Raw genomic sequence first — 14,981 nt, forward strand, 5'->3', positions numbered from 1 at the left:
ACGTAAATCATAAATACTCAATGAGTAGGATAGGTTGGACAAACTAGCCTCAAAGTTCCTTAAAGGAGGAACCCTAAGATATGTTTTAGCAGTTGGGATACTATAGGCCCCCAGTTGTATACAGGACACCAATTTCCATGAGAGGTTGCTAAATTTTTGGCTTATTTTAGGGAGATGTTTATTTTTTTTATTTGTTTATAAATATTCCTTTTAACAAACTTAATTTTTGTCCTGCCATGGATTTGGCACCTCCTTCAGAAAGAAAAGGGACTCACGGTGAATTTCACCAGGTCCAGAACTCAGAAACACAAATGACAATGACCAAGTGGTGGAAGGGAAATGGAGACAAGCTATCTGCCTATCAGGAATTAAAAAAGAGGTTTTGCCCTAGGCCAAGTCTTTGGAGCAACATGCTGAGAAGGATTCAGAGGCTTAGAAAAGGGATTGAATACACGCTCTGAAAGGAAGTACCACAATTATTTGGTGATGTCTGCTATGGGAATGAGACTATGTGGTCAAGAGTGTTATTCTTAGCTTGGGTGGTTTGTTTGCAGATTGATTGGTCCCCAGGAGATAAGAGTTAAATTAACCCTAGTAGATAAAGGACTTCCTAGACTAACACAAAGGAATCCAGCCTCACTGTGTCACCGAAGCACAGGGCCTGTCTTTCAGGTCTTGGTCAGGTCTTAATCGAAGAGTTAGAAAAAACACTGAGTGCCGGAGCGGGAAAAGCCTGTTTATCATCATTGATGTTTGCTAAGTTCCTCACATGAGTTGGTTGGCCTAAGGTTTGGACCCATCCTTCTAGAGCCAACCTTGTTACCTTCTCTTGTCCTAACAAGTAAGTAAGGAAGCCATGGGATCATTTGGTTTGTACAGATTTCTCCTTTACCAATATAAGTCAGGGGGAATATGAGTTTTGTACATGGGACTAGCCCCCACTCTGCCTCTAAAGCCAACAGAAATATCGGGTCTTGTAATCCCATTTTGTTATACTCATAAGAACCATGACTCTGCCTCCAACCCCAACTAACAGAAACCCTCTGTCTAGAAGGAGTGCTATGTCAAGGGCAAGGGTAGATGGCGGTTACTTGAGTTGAGGTCTAGTGTTTTGTGCGGAGACTAGGAGCTGAAAGTTTTGAGGAAAAAAGAGATACTCTGATCTTCACCTGTCAGGTGGCTGTAGGGTGGGGAAGGATGTTCAGCTTCTGCAGACTGGGTGGTATTTGGGGAGAGATGAACGTCTTATTGCTCGTGAGAGTTTGGGGTGGATGCTCTCCCAAGTGGAGGCGGGCCCCTACCTTGTTGGCCTTTTTTATATGGTATAGAGGAAAGTGAGGAATGCTGAATGGATGACCCTCGGGTATGGTCAGTCCTTCTGAGGACTGTACCAGACCCATAAACAAGGGCGAGAATGACCTCCTTCTCCTGCCTCACATCCCCTTTCCAGGAGAATCCCGGCTCTCTCATCAGCGGAGTTAACCTTAGAGGGAGAGAAGGCTCCGGAGAGAGCCCCATGTGGGGTGCAACAGGCATGCGTCCGACAAGGCTAGGCCTTCCCCGAAACCTTGGGGGTTCTGCAGTGGCAGGAAACGCACCACCCAACCTCAACATGTCACCTCGGGGAGGAGGAGCCAGGTGGGCCGCCGCTGCTCCGGGAAAGGGCTGCGGGGCGCGGGGCTTCAGGGCCTCCCCGAGGGGCGAGAGGAGCGCCGGCACCAGGCCCGCGGGGTCGGGTGCCCCAGGACTCTGGGGGTGAGGAGCGGCGCCCGGGCCAACCTCGCGTTCCCGAGGGTGGGGGAGTCGGTGCCGGCCGCGGGCGGGCGGGCGGGCCGTCAGCTGCCCGGCCCGTCGCCTACCTCCCCGCCCCCCGGCTTCCTGCGGAGGCCGCGGCCGCCATGTTGTTGTGGGGCTGAGGCGGCGCCGCGGAGCCCGAGCGCCGGTGACAGGCTGCGCAACAGGTTCGCTGTGGGCGGCCTGGCGACGAACCGGGCGGCGGCGGCGGCGGTGGCCGACCAGGGTCTCCCGGCGTCCGTCCGCGACCGCGCTGCCGGTGCCGAGGGGCGCGGGGTCGCGCTGTGACGTGCAGGAGGCGCGGCGGGGGCGCCAGGTGGGTGAAGCGGCCGGCCGGGGCTGCGGTAGGGCGCGGGGCAGGTGCGGGCGCCGCCGCGCTCGCCGCGGGGAGGCTCGGCGGGCCCGGCGGGGAGGCGGCTGCGCGCCCCGGCCGCCGCGGACGCCTCGGGAGCCGCGGCTAGGCCCCTGGCGGGCTTGGCGGCGCCGGGCGGAAACCTCCGGCCCCGGTTCCTGCTCCTGCGGCGGGGCAGGGGCGGACGCCGAGGGGCCGGGGCCGGGTCGCCCCTTCCCGCGCGGCGGATCCCCAGGCCCCGGCCTCTCCTGGCAGGTGCGGACGCCTCTGAGGGCGGCGGCGGGGGCTGGGGGGCGGCGTGGCCCCTCGTTTTCGCGGTGCCGGCCGAAGAGGGCCCTTAGGGGCAGTCGCACGCTTCCTCGGGGACCCTGGGACCCTTCTTTTTTATTTTTGTGTTTTCGGCCGAGTTGGCTTTCCTTGGTCATGGCTGGCGCGGAATGTCAGGTGAGCCGCATCCCGGTGCGTCAAAGTAGCCCGAGTCACGAGCGGCCAGTGGGCGGATGCTCGGCGTCCACCGCTCGCATTAAACCAAAGTTGGGAAATGTTACCGTTTGACTTTAGCGTTATTGACTTCCAGGGTGTACAGGAAGCACGGAAAGGTGTAATCTCTCAAGCCAGAGTAAAGTTTATTGCTTATCATTATTGTTATTATTTTTAAAGACTCCTGCGTGTGCGTAGTGAATGGGTAAACAGAGGCTGAAACTGCAGACGGCTTTGCATTCTGTAAAAAGGTGCTGTATCTGGGTGATTAATCATGTGCTTTGTCGTTGAACGATAGCCAATGGCAAGTTTGCTTCATTTGAGACTTGGATTAATTATGAATTAGGAATGTGTTTGATAGAGCCAACCAGTTTATTTTAGGAACTAAGGTTAACACAGAATGATCGCTTTATTAAATGCACTAGTTTGTTTTTACTAGAGTTTACTCGCTTACCCAGAGATAGGCTAGGTGTGAGTTGAAATTTTGTGTTGTTTTCGTCAGCTTAATTTAGGTGGCATAGACTTTGTAGGTTAAGTTCTTAAGCCTCTTAAGAAAATTAATTGCCTCTTTCCCTGTCCTTGTTTGCTGTATTGTTAGTGATAAAATTTAAACGCAATAAATCATTAATAATGTCCCTTAAATTTTAAAGGCAGTAGCATCTCTGATGTGCATACCTTTAGGTTTCTTTGGCTGTGTCTAACATTCTCTAGTAATTTCTTGCTCCCATCCCCCAGCTTTGAGATATGATTGACATACATCTCTTGTAATTTCAAAAGTGTAGAAGGTGGAAGTTGTATTTAAAAGCTTAACTTAAAAACAGACAATTCCATATTTTTCAAGGACGTGGGAAAATGTGCATTGCTGCTATTTTAATGTAATATTCATGAGCAGCAGAAAAGCTTGTATTTCTTAATGCTCTAATGCATTTATTCCTCTGCTCACCTTTATAATGAAAGGTAGAATTGTCTGAAAAAAAACTTGACCTATCCTGAATTATTGAGCAGGAAAGTACATTGTTCAGCAGATCTCAAGGCTAAAATCCCAGTCTGTTCTGAATATGAGGAAATGTATTAGGCATGTTCTGGGAGTGCAATTACAGTCACCCCCCAAAATTGTACTTTTGCAAAAAGAATAGTATAAGGAATCTCTGTATGCCAGTCACCCACATTTAGGAGCTGTCAGGATTTTCTTTATCCATCTCTTTTTCTTTCTTATCTTTATTTTTTAGTCATTTCACCATACATACTTAACACATCTTGGATTTTTTTGGTGGAATTTTTTTCCTCATAACCTTAAGATTTTTATTTTTAATGTCTCTTTAAGACACAGTTTCACAAATTTCCATCCTTCTAGTAAGATGAAAAGAACATTTATTGACCATCTGTTTCACATAGTTTCCTCAATACTAAAATATATTTGCTATTGTGGTTGTGATTTATTGAACACTTAGTACATGCTAGGCCGTGTGCTGTTTTGCATAATCAGTTAAAGCTTAGGAGTACCGTAGGAGTAGTTCTTTTTCTCCTGTCAAACAGATGAGTGAAATGCTAACGTAGAGGTTAATTGATTACTCTCCATCTCTGAGCTAATAAGTACAAGAACCAGGTTTCAAACCAGGGTCCTTCTAACTTTAGCACCTGTGCCTTTATCACTCCTCTTGGTTCAGGAAAAGAAAAAAAAAAGTGATTTGGGTATTCGATAAATATTTGTTGTTACAGTAAACAAATGAAAATAAATGTTAGTCCACTGATAAGTAACTAGCATTTTTATATACTATATTTAGTTGTAAAGCATTTTATGAACAAATTCCAGAAATGATTCAGAATAATTATGTTGCTAAATTATATCACTTAAACTTATTTTACTAAAAATGTGGTATATTTATTCCTATCTGCATTTGCTTTTCTTTCTTTCCTTTTTTTTTTTTTTTTTGGATTCTGATCTTTTCAATAACTTATTTATGGAAAAATTTTTATGGAATAACTATTTTTGAAGAAAGACTAAGAAAAGGCAGACTTTTTTTTCATGTACTAATTGTTAAAGGCAGGATTCCAAGTGTGAAGTAGAGAAATAACGTTTAGAATTAATTATGTAAATGAATAGATCTAAAGATGAAGGTGCATCAGGAATGCTGTGTTTTTTTTTTTTTAGTTCATTTTTTACTTCGTACCCTTCTGTAATTACAGAGCACAGCAACTGATGACAGAGGACAGCCACTGATGTTAGATTCCTGTTGGGTAGACTGCATATTTGTAGGTATTCTTTGAGAAGGAGGAACTGAACTTGTCTTAAAGGATCTTAAGGCAGAGAGGAAGTGGGGGAGGAGGGGAGGAAACAGAGCAGAAATAGGGCAGTGAATGCTTCAAAAAATAAGGTATTTATACAACTCTAAGAGGGCAGCATATTTCATTTGCAAATGTATAGTATTATTTTGAGAGATTCACTTAAAAAATCATTTCACAGCTCTATCAGGACACTGAATGATTTAGTTACTTGTGAAGTTATTCAGCAGTGGTTATGGGAGACATTTAGGGATCAATTACCAGACAGTAGACATTTAACTTGTCTCTCATTTAAGCAACCGTTTTATGTTTTCTAGATTATTTTCTTAGCTAATGCATATTCATTTTAGACAAGTATATGTGGTTAATAAAAATTTCACTTACTTTCCTTGTAACCATAGTAGATAAAATAAAGACTTTCAAGTTAAACCTCCTGCTCCTAACTAAATAGCTGTATGACCTTGAACAACTGATTTTAATTCTCTGAGCTGCTGTTTCTCATCTATAAAATGTATGTCATAGTGTTGTGATATAAAGTGTTTCCCAGTGACTGCTGCTTTGTATGAGTGCCCAAGTACCATTATTCCAACTAGCTTCCGTGAGAAATTTAAAACTAGCTTAATGCTTTTTGGTGGGAGGGGGGGTCTTTTTACCTAGTGACTGAAAAAAATTTCAGGAAGGAAATATCTATATCTGCAAAAAACCCTACTGCTTTGGATTATCACTTGCAAGTCTTTGAATCCAGGTGCTTAAATAATGTGTACTTTTAAGTGTGAAGAGCACTTGACTGGTGTGAGGCGGATGAGGGGGAGGGGAAGAATGGTCAAGAATGGTGGGCCATGTCAAACTACAAAGTCCCTGTAGATAAACCCCAGCAGGGTTTACTCTGACAGTTGGGAGGACACTGATAACTACGGCTTTATCATTTTCTTTTTGCTTAAACACATTGGCGTAGGTATTTGGACATTTTACATCACCCTACTGCCCTCCTTCACACTTAAGAATGAGTGCTTAAATATAAGAATTAAGTAGGTCAAGTTCATAAATTTCCTAGCATATGTATTATTTGGTAATTTTACTTTTTAGTGAGCATGAAATACATTTTCGTGAGTATAAGTGAAAACTTGAAGATTAACAGAGAATGATGTGAGCTGAGATGCATGTGTAGCACTTTTCTAACATTGTGATAAGTCCTGGAAACCTGAACGGTAGAACAGAAGCTATGGTTTAATTTCCATTTACCTTCTCCTTACTAGGGGCATTTTAGGCTTTCCCTCTGCCAAAGTTCCAGTGAGGTTCCAGCTTACAAATTGATTTTGTCTTGCTGCCGAGACATTCCATATTGGAAGGCTTTCCCTGTCTTTTGTTCTGGTCCTGATCCTCATTCTATGATTCTGACTTGGAGGTTTTGGCTCCTTTATAGCTGAGTCAGTTGTATGGTTGAGATGTCAAGAGCCATTTAGACTAAATACAGATAACCCAAAACTTTTTCTGAACATTAAATTACTCTCTAGTACCTGGATTTTATAGTTTTTGTAGCATGGTGGTAATCTTATCTTGAGAAAGTATATGCTGCAGCTCCCTCTTAACAACTTTGTTATTGCTTTCCTCATCAGATTGACTTTGTCCTCTGTGTCTTTGTCATCTTTGTCTTTCTAGGAACTTCAGTGAGAGAGAGAAAAAAAAAAAAGCCCCCCCTTCCTCGTAGTTTTCTGTCCTCTGGTTTAACTTTTTCTTTATTATCAACAACCATTTTTCATCTTTAAAGAATTAAACCAAACAGAAGTTACTCATAATCGTGGTACCAAATTAACTCTTTTTAACAAATATTGAGTGCCTTCATGCCAGGAACTGGTCCAAGCAATGAGTATATAAGCAGTAAACAAAATCTGCAAAAATTCCTGCCCTGGTGCTGCTCGCATTCAAGAGGGAGAAGAGAGACAATAAAATGTTTAGAAGTTAGAGTTTGCTAGGGCTATGGAGAAAAGCAAGGTAGAAAATGGGGTTAGGGAATGTGTGGGCAGTTGTGTGGGGGGTAATTGAGAGAAGTAAATTTGCCTTATTTGAAGTTATTATTGAGGAATTCAAGATTTGGGAAAAGATTATTCTGTGTGTTTTAGGAGTAAACTTAGTATTTCACATCACTGTTTTTAACGTAAATGTCCATCATTTCAATATTACTATTTGGTTTGCACCCAGCACACCTGTGAATATTCTTGTTTTCTAGTAATTTAAGCCAGAACAACAAACCTCAGGCACAGCATGAATCTAGAGCAGATTTGTCAAATGGTTTAGAATAGAATCTTCATTTTCTTTTTCCTAAAAGTGGCATACTATGTTTGTTTTTAAATCTTGTAGGCTTTTTGTTTATACCATTTTTATGACTAATATATGTTCTTTTGGAAAACTGGAAAGCAACAGGAAAATTGAAAGAAGAAAATAATAGTCATTAATAATCATATTACCCAGAGAAATAGTCAGTATTAATATTCTGGTAGATATCCTTCTAGAAATTTTTCTTTGCAAAAAATGGAATTATATATTCTTAGCTTGCTAGCATTTATCAAAAACATGGTTCTATTTTATTGTATATTTATCTGCAGTGTAATTTTATTGGCTAAATTATATTGCTTAGCTACCACCGAACATTCATAATGTCTAATATGTACTGAGCATTCACTGTATTCTAGTTACTTTTGAGACACTTTACGTATTTTTACTTGTTTAATTTTCAGCCTCTCCGTAAGAACTGTTCTGTTATTATTTGTTTTATTTTATTTATTTTACAGTTGAGAAGATTGAACAAGGATAGGTTCAGTAATTTTCCCAAGATCCCACAGCTAATAAATGGTAGACAGAGGATGTGAACTGGACTTATATTGGTTCAATAGCATTAAAGTATTTCGTAATTATTTTTTAAATTTTATATTGTGCCACAGTTAACATCTTTGTAATTGTATCTGTGTGCACATCTGTGAGTGTAAACTTATTGCCAAATTGTCTTCTAGAAAAACTTGTCAGTACCAAAGTGTTCTCCTACCAGTGATACCAGTCCTATTTACCACATCCTCAGAAACATTGGCTTTTTTTTTTCATCTGCTAATTTGATGAGGACCACCTTGTTTTCCTTATTATTGAAGTTATACTTTTAAAGATTTTTCTTTGAGAAATATTTATCTCTGCCCTTTCTCACTTTTTTAGCATTTTCATCTCTTAGTTATTTCTAAGGATTCTTTGTATTTTAAGAATAGTACCTCTTTGCCATATAAGTATAATTTTTCCCAAGTTTGTTTCTTACTTTGTTTTTAGATTTTTATCAATGATAATAGAATTTGTATAGTATTTCCCTTATGTAGCACTGTTCTTATTTGATACATTTATTCCCTCATTTAATTTTTAAAACATTCCTATGGGATAGGTGCTATTATTAGCCCCATTTACAAAGTCCTCTGACATTGTCTTTTAATTCTCAAACAGCTTTTTCCTCTGTGTCTTTGCCTATTTCTGTTCCCAAGTCCTAAAAAATCTCCTTTTCTAGCCTACTGGGTGATACTTATTGATTAGTTCTTCATTACTCAGTTGAGGAGTCGTTTCTTCTGGGATTGCTCATCTTAACAACTTTCTAGTTCTCTAAGACAAAGTTAGGTGCCTGTCTTCTGTCCTTTGTACCTATAGCACCTATATAGAATTCTGAGTTTGGGCCTTATTCCTCTTCTGTATTTCCTGCTCTTATACATCTTATCCAGGTGTTATACCTGTGATGACTTGGTAAATATTTGTCGATTTGAATTAAAGGTACTTATGATGTTGTTGGTGTTATCAAGAAGGGAATCCACCTTCTGAGTATATAGAGTAGAGAAACTTAATACTGAGGAAGTAACAATGGAACTGGGCTTAGAAGGGCGTTGGGGTTGGGGGTGGGGCCTAGAGACAAATCCAATGAAAGCAGACTTGGGTATTTCCCATTCTGGGAATAGCAATTTACCTAGAGTGACTTTGAGGATTATTAACTTTGCCTTTGGGAAGTCCTGAGGAAAAAGATCCCCCTTTCAGTCCAGTATACCTCTTCTGGTAATCAGAATATTCCTTCTTGCTCAGTTTCTCTTCTGACTTCCCCCTTTTTTTTTTGTTTTCAGTGTAATGAAGGAAGTTGGAGGGTCCTGATGTAATCCTGGTAAGGTTTGGAAATGCTTTAGGAAGTTTGGTGAACTGGTGGAGTAGGTCCGCTGGTAGCTTCTCCCAGAAGTCAGAGCCTTAGGGGAGAGAACAACTGTGAAGCTGTTGTCTTTGGAGATTTGGGGTTCTAGTCACACTTCTCCCTGTTAGTGCATTGGATGAGATTTCACCTCCTTTTCTCTACAGCATTCATTCATTTCTGTTCTAATTTTGTTAAGAGACATTCTTCTCTAAATTTACTAGTTTAATTTTGCTGGCCTCTGAGTATTATTAATATAACTTGTTTTTCAATATTTTTCCAAATCCTTTTCTCATTCAATTTAACTTTATTTTTTATTATGTAACTTATATTTATTGTAAAAATAATGCATGCTGATTAAAGAAACTTTGTAAAATAAGGGGGAAAAAAGTAGGCTAAAATGTTGTGTCATTCCACGTCCAACAGCCAGTAACAATCACATTTTGGTGTCTCCTACCCACCTTATTTTTTTTTGTTGTTTTTACATATATATTCTGTGTGTTTTATAATACAGCATGGTAGTTAAGAATAACATGGCTTTTGCTCCGTGGAGTTTTAGTTCTAGCTTGGCTTTTTATTAGCTCGATGAGTCTAACAGTCTCACTGAACTTTGGTTTGTCCTTTTTAAAAAGTGGAGATCTCATAATAATACTTACCCTTAGAGCTGTCAGGAGGATGAAGAGATAATGTATGGTTAGCATGGTTATCTCATAATAAATTCTTTATAAATATAACAGTATAATCAGGCCTGTCTTTGGTTAGGTTAGCTGGGGCTGCTGACCTAGGCTATGCCTGGAGGAAAGGGAGCATGTCTGGGGCACTGTACCTTTCTTTCCTGAAACAGCAGTTTCAAAAATTTTTTAACATTCCTAAGGGACCTTTGCAATTGTTTACAGTGAGGCCTTCTTTAGAGTGTAATTTATCTTGAGCCAGCTGTGCAGTTGGTGGCTGGCCCTGAGCCTCAAACCCTTCTAGGATGGCCCTATTATAATAATGATGTCAATGATAACATGTAAAGACCTAAATGTCAGGCTTGGAACGTGCCAAGTGTTCAGTGATTTTTAGCTGTTATTATTATTTTCTTACTGATGCACATTATATCATAAATTATAAAAATGTAACCAGTTTCCATGTTATTACATGGTGTAGCCGAACTTTGTTTTTTTCTTTTTTCTTTTTTGTTTTTTTTTTAAAGATTTTATTTATTTATTTGACAGAGAGAGATCACAAGTAGGCAGAGAGGCAGGCAGAGAGAGAGGAGGAAGCAGGCTCCCTGCTGAGCAGAGAGCCCGATGCGGGGCTCGATCCCAGAACCCTGAGATCATGACCTGAGCCGAAGGCAGCGGCTTAACCCACTGAGCCACCCAGGTGCCCCACGAACTTTGTTTTTAAAAGTAAGCTTATTGAGATATAAATGTAGATATCATTATGAATTTGATATTTGACTTAAGTAACAGCATGATTCATGGTTCAGTGTATTCCCAATTGCTGGTCACTCGTCTTACTTTCAGTTTTTTTCTTTCTGTAATAATAATAATTATTTTTTTAGATTCTATTTATTTATTTGACACAGAGAGAGAGATCACAAGTAGGCAGAGAGGCAGGCGGGAGGGGGAGGCAGGCTCCCCACCGAGCAGGGAGCCTGATGTGGGGCTTGATCCCAGGACCCTGAGATCATGACCCAAGCCGAAGGCAGAGGCTTAATTCACTGAGCCACCTAGGCACCCCTCTTTCTGTATTAATTATTAAATGCTGTGAATATATACACATTTTCTCCATTTATCATATTTTTGTGAAATAGTTGGCTCACTGCCTCTGAACATTAGTAGGGTTTTTGGTGTATGTTTTCATACTGTCTTCTGAAGAGCAATACCAGTTTGCATTCCCATGAGTTATGTCTGTAGCACTTACTTCCCTCACCTTTGCTAGCCCTGGCTATTAGTCAAGGTTTTGTTGTTGTTGTTTAAATTTATTTAAGATCTAGGCAGTATTGGTTTCAGAAGTAGGATTCAATGCTTCATCACTTATATAAAACCCCCAGTGCTCACCACAAGTGCTCTCCTTAATACCCATCACCCATCAGCCCATCCCCCACGCACCTCCCTACGTCAGCCCTCAGTTTCTTCTCTCATGGTGGGGTGCCTGGGTTGCTCAGTTATTGAGCATCTCATTGAGTGTCTTTTTTTTTTTTTTTTTTTAATTTTTTTATTGATTTATTTGACAGAGAGAGATCACAAGCAGGCAGAGAGAGAGAGGAGGAAGCAGGCTCCCTGCTGAGCAGAGAGCCCGATGCGGGACTCGACCCCAGGATCTTGGGATCATGACCTGAGCCGAAGGCAGCGGCCCAACCCACTGAGCCACCCAGGCGCCCTCATTGAGTGTCTTGAGAAGCGTCTGCCTTCTACTCAGGTTGTGATCTTTAGGTCATGGGATGGGGATGGAATCCTGCACTGGGCTCCCTGCTTGGCGGGAGTCTGCTTCTCCCTCTCCCTCTGCCTGTCTTGCCTCCCCATCATGCTCTCTCTCTCTCAGATAAATAAAATCTTTAAAAAAAAAAAAAAAGAGGAGTTACTTATGGCTTGTTTCTCTCTTTTTTTCTCCTTCCCATATGTTCATCTGTTTTCTTAAATTCCTGCATGAGTGAGATCATATGATATTTGTCTTTCTCTGACTGACTTATTTCACTTAGCGTACATAATACACTCTAGTAGGGACCTCAGTGGCTCAGCTGGTTAAGCGACTGCCTTTGGCTCAGGTCATGATCCTGGGCCACCGGAATCAAGTCCCACATTAGGCTCCCAGCTCTGCAGGGAGTCTGCTTCTCCCTCTGACCTTCTCCCCTCTCATGTTCTCTCTCACTCTCTCTCTCTCAAATATATATTATATTTTAAAAATTAAAAAAAATTTTATTTAAAAAATAAAATACACTCTATTAAAAAAAAATACACTCTAGCTCCATCCTCATTGTTGCAAATCAGCCAAGGTTTGATTTTGTTGTTGTTTTGTTTTGTTTTAAATAAGTTTTTTGGGAGAAACAAAACAAAATTTCACTTGCACTGCCTTGAATATTCATGATGTTAACATTTATTACCCAATTTCTTTTCCCCTTTGCAAAGCTATTTGAGGTCTTAGAGTTTTCATTATCTACTTTAATAGTTCTCTGTACATTAAAAATATTGACTATCATATTTATTTTGTTTTTTCCCCATTTATCTTTAAATTTTGTTTTCAGCAAACATTTAAAATATTTATATAGATGAATCTTAATTTTTCCCTTTGAGTTTTCTTGAGTGGTGTTAGAACTTAGTTTTTGTTTTGTTTTGTTTTGTTTTTTGTCAGAGAGGTGATATTTTACTTGAAGGTGAAACATTTATCTGAATGTTTCCCTCTTCTTATTCAAGACAAGTAAATAGTTTTGTTTCAATATTTAGCCTTGATATGAGACTGAAGAGAACAGACCAAATAGCCGGCACCCACCACCTTCTCCTTACGGCGGTGCGGGCTGAGTCACAAGCTATTCTTAGGTGGCTTTTTTTCCCCCTTTGTGTGGGTGAATTGTCTTATTCAGAGTTGTTGACTAGTTCTTCTAAAATTGATTTAATTTAAATCTGCAATATTATTGGAGTAGTAACGACTTCAGTATTAGTTTTACCGTTTCTGTTCTTATATACCTGCTTGGCTTCTTAGTTGATTCTTTTTAGGCTAAGCTTAACAATTACAAAAAATCAGACTTATAATTTATATTTAAACATCTTAAACAGAGAATGCTAAGTTGCAGAACTAGAACTAGTAACTAATTTTGAATAGGAAAGTTATCTTTGAAGTTTTTAAGTCTCAGCATGTTTTGTGTATTTGATCCCTAAGCCTTTAGAAAGAAATAATAGTAACCTTTTCCTCAGATATGAAAGTGAGAAAAAATGTGTCCTTCTTATCAGTAATTGGTACGACTTTAGTTTGTTGCACCAACTCAGTGAAATCAAGATAACTATTGTGTTAAAAATAGCATTGAAATAATAGTAGTAATAGCCATCGTTTATGAGCACCTTCTGTGTGCCAGATGCTTTGCAGACATTATATCTAAGCCTTAAAACAACCCAGCATTTAGGTACAACTATCCACACTTAGAGGTTAGGAAGTTGAAGCTGTCACATGGAGTCCACAAAGCCAAGGAGTAACTGTGCTGGGATTTAAACACAAGTTGGTTGACGTCCTTTCAAAGTTCAAAGTTATCAGCCTTCTTGTCCACACTGCAGTTGAAAGAATGCTAACTTCTGAGAGTCAAAGCATTTAGGTTTCTTAAAGGATATTTTAGTACCAGTCACATGGCTGACTTCTGGACATTAGGTATATGAAGATGAAGAGGCATTCATAGGAGTTCACCATGTCATAGATGTGGTTGGCATGAAAATAGAAGTTAATAATACTGGGTAGTGTGTAGTTTAATGGAGATATATACAAGATTAAACAGGAATGTAGCAAAGGAAGCTTTTATAAGTGGAAGTATCACTCAGGAGGGTAGGTAGTTCCATAGGGTCAGAGAGTGGGGAATGAAATAAGATGGGGCAGAGATAAAGGTGGGAACATATTCTAACACTAGGAAAATAGGCAAAGGATAAACCGTAAAACACCTCATATGCAATGTGAAAGAGATTAGTTTTTTTTAATGTAACAGTTTTGTTGAGATATAATTCATACCATAAAATTCACCTTTTTAAAGCTTACAGTTCTGTGGTTTTTATTATATTCACAGAATTGTGCAGCTATCAACAATACCTAATTTTAGAACATTTTTAAAGATTATTTTAAAAGATTTTATTTATTTATTTGAAAGAGAAATCACAAGCAGGGGGAGCAGTAGAGGGAGAGGGAGAAGCAGGCTCCTGTCTGAACAAGGATCCCGATGGGGCGCTTGATCCCAGGATGCTGGGATCATGACCTGAGCTGAAGGCAGACACTTAACCATCTGAGCCACACAAGTGACTAATTTTAGAACATTAAAAAAAAAAGATATTTACTTATTTGAGGGGATGGAGGGAGAGAGCAGGAGCGGGGTTTGGGGAAGGGGGGTGGAGAGGGACAAGCAGACTCCCTGCTAAGCAGGGAACCTGAGGCAGGGCTCTTTCCCAGGACCCTGGGATCATGACCTGAGCCATAGGCAGATCCTTAGCCAGCTGGGGCACCCAAGCACCCCGAATTTTAGAACATTTTCATCATCCAAGAAAGAACCCCCTTATCCATTAGCCCCATTTCCATTCCCCCACCACCCCGGTCGTAAGCATAGGTTTTGGGGTCTCTATGAATTTGCCTATTGTGGACATTTCATATAAATGGGAACATAAAATATGTGTGGTCTTTTGTGATTGGTTTCTCTCGCAACCATGATGTTTTTAAGGTGTGTCTTTGTTATAGCATATATGAATAAGTCACTCCTTTTCATGGTTAAATATTCTATTATATGGATATACCACATTTGGTTTATCCGTTCATCAGTGGATGGACATTTGGGTTGTTTACACTTTTTGGCTATAATGAAGAATACTGCTGTGAGCATATGTATACACAGTTTTGTGTGGACATAGGGTTAGGTTTTCATTTCTCTTGGGTTCATACCTAGGGGTAGAATAGCTGAGTTATATGGTAACCTATGCTTAACATTTTGAGAAATTGCCAAGTTGTTTTCCAAAGCAGCTGAATCATTTTACATTCCCACCAGCAATGTATGAGGGATCCAATTTAGGAGATTCGATTTTATACTACTGATGAACTATTATTACACAGAATCATGGTGGAGAATGGCTGAAAATTTTTGGATTAGGTTACTGTTTCTCCAGTATGGTTCAAGACACATGCAGGTGAGCAGACTTTTCCTGATGAATA

At 40.3% G+C, this 14,981-nt stretch overlaps 1 protein-coding gene across 2 annotated transcripts in view; it reads left to right on the forward strand.

Moving 5' to 3' along the window:
- The first annotated feature begins 1,694 nt into the window (after positions 1-1,694).
- The window catches only part of ITSN2 (intersectin 2), a 140,950-nt gene continuing 127,663 nt past the window's right edge, over positions 1,695-14,981 (forward strand). The window contains exon 1 of one of the 2 annotated variants that reach the window (XM_044261982.1): positions 1,695-1,755. The gene's annotated coding sequence lies outside the window, so the exon portion shown is untranslated. Of the gene's footprint in view, positions 1,756-1,976; positions 2,111-14,981 lie in introns of those variants that run through there. The other variant, XM_044261981.1, reaches the window with a different exon arrangement.

Source organism: Neovison vison, chromosome 8 (genome assembly GCF_020171115.1).
Source record: "Neovison vison isolate M4711 chromosome 8, ASM_NN_V1, whole genome shotgun sequence".
Taxonomy (NCBI): Eukaryota; Metazoa; Chordata; class Mammalia; order Carnivora; family Mustelidae; genus Neogale; species Neogale vison.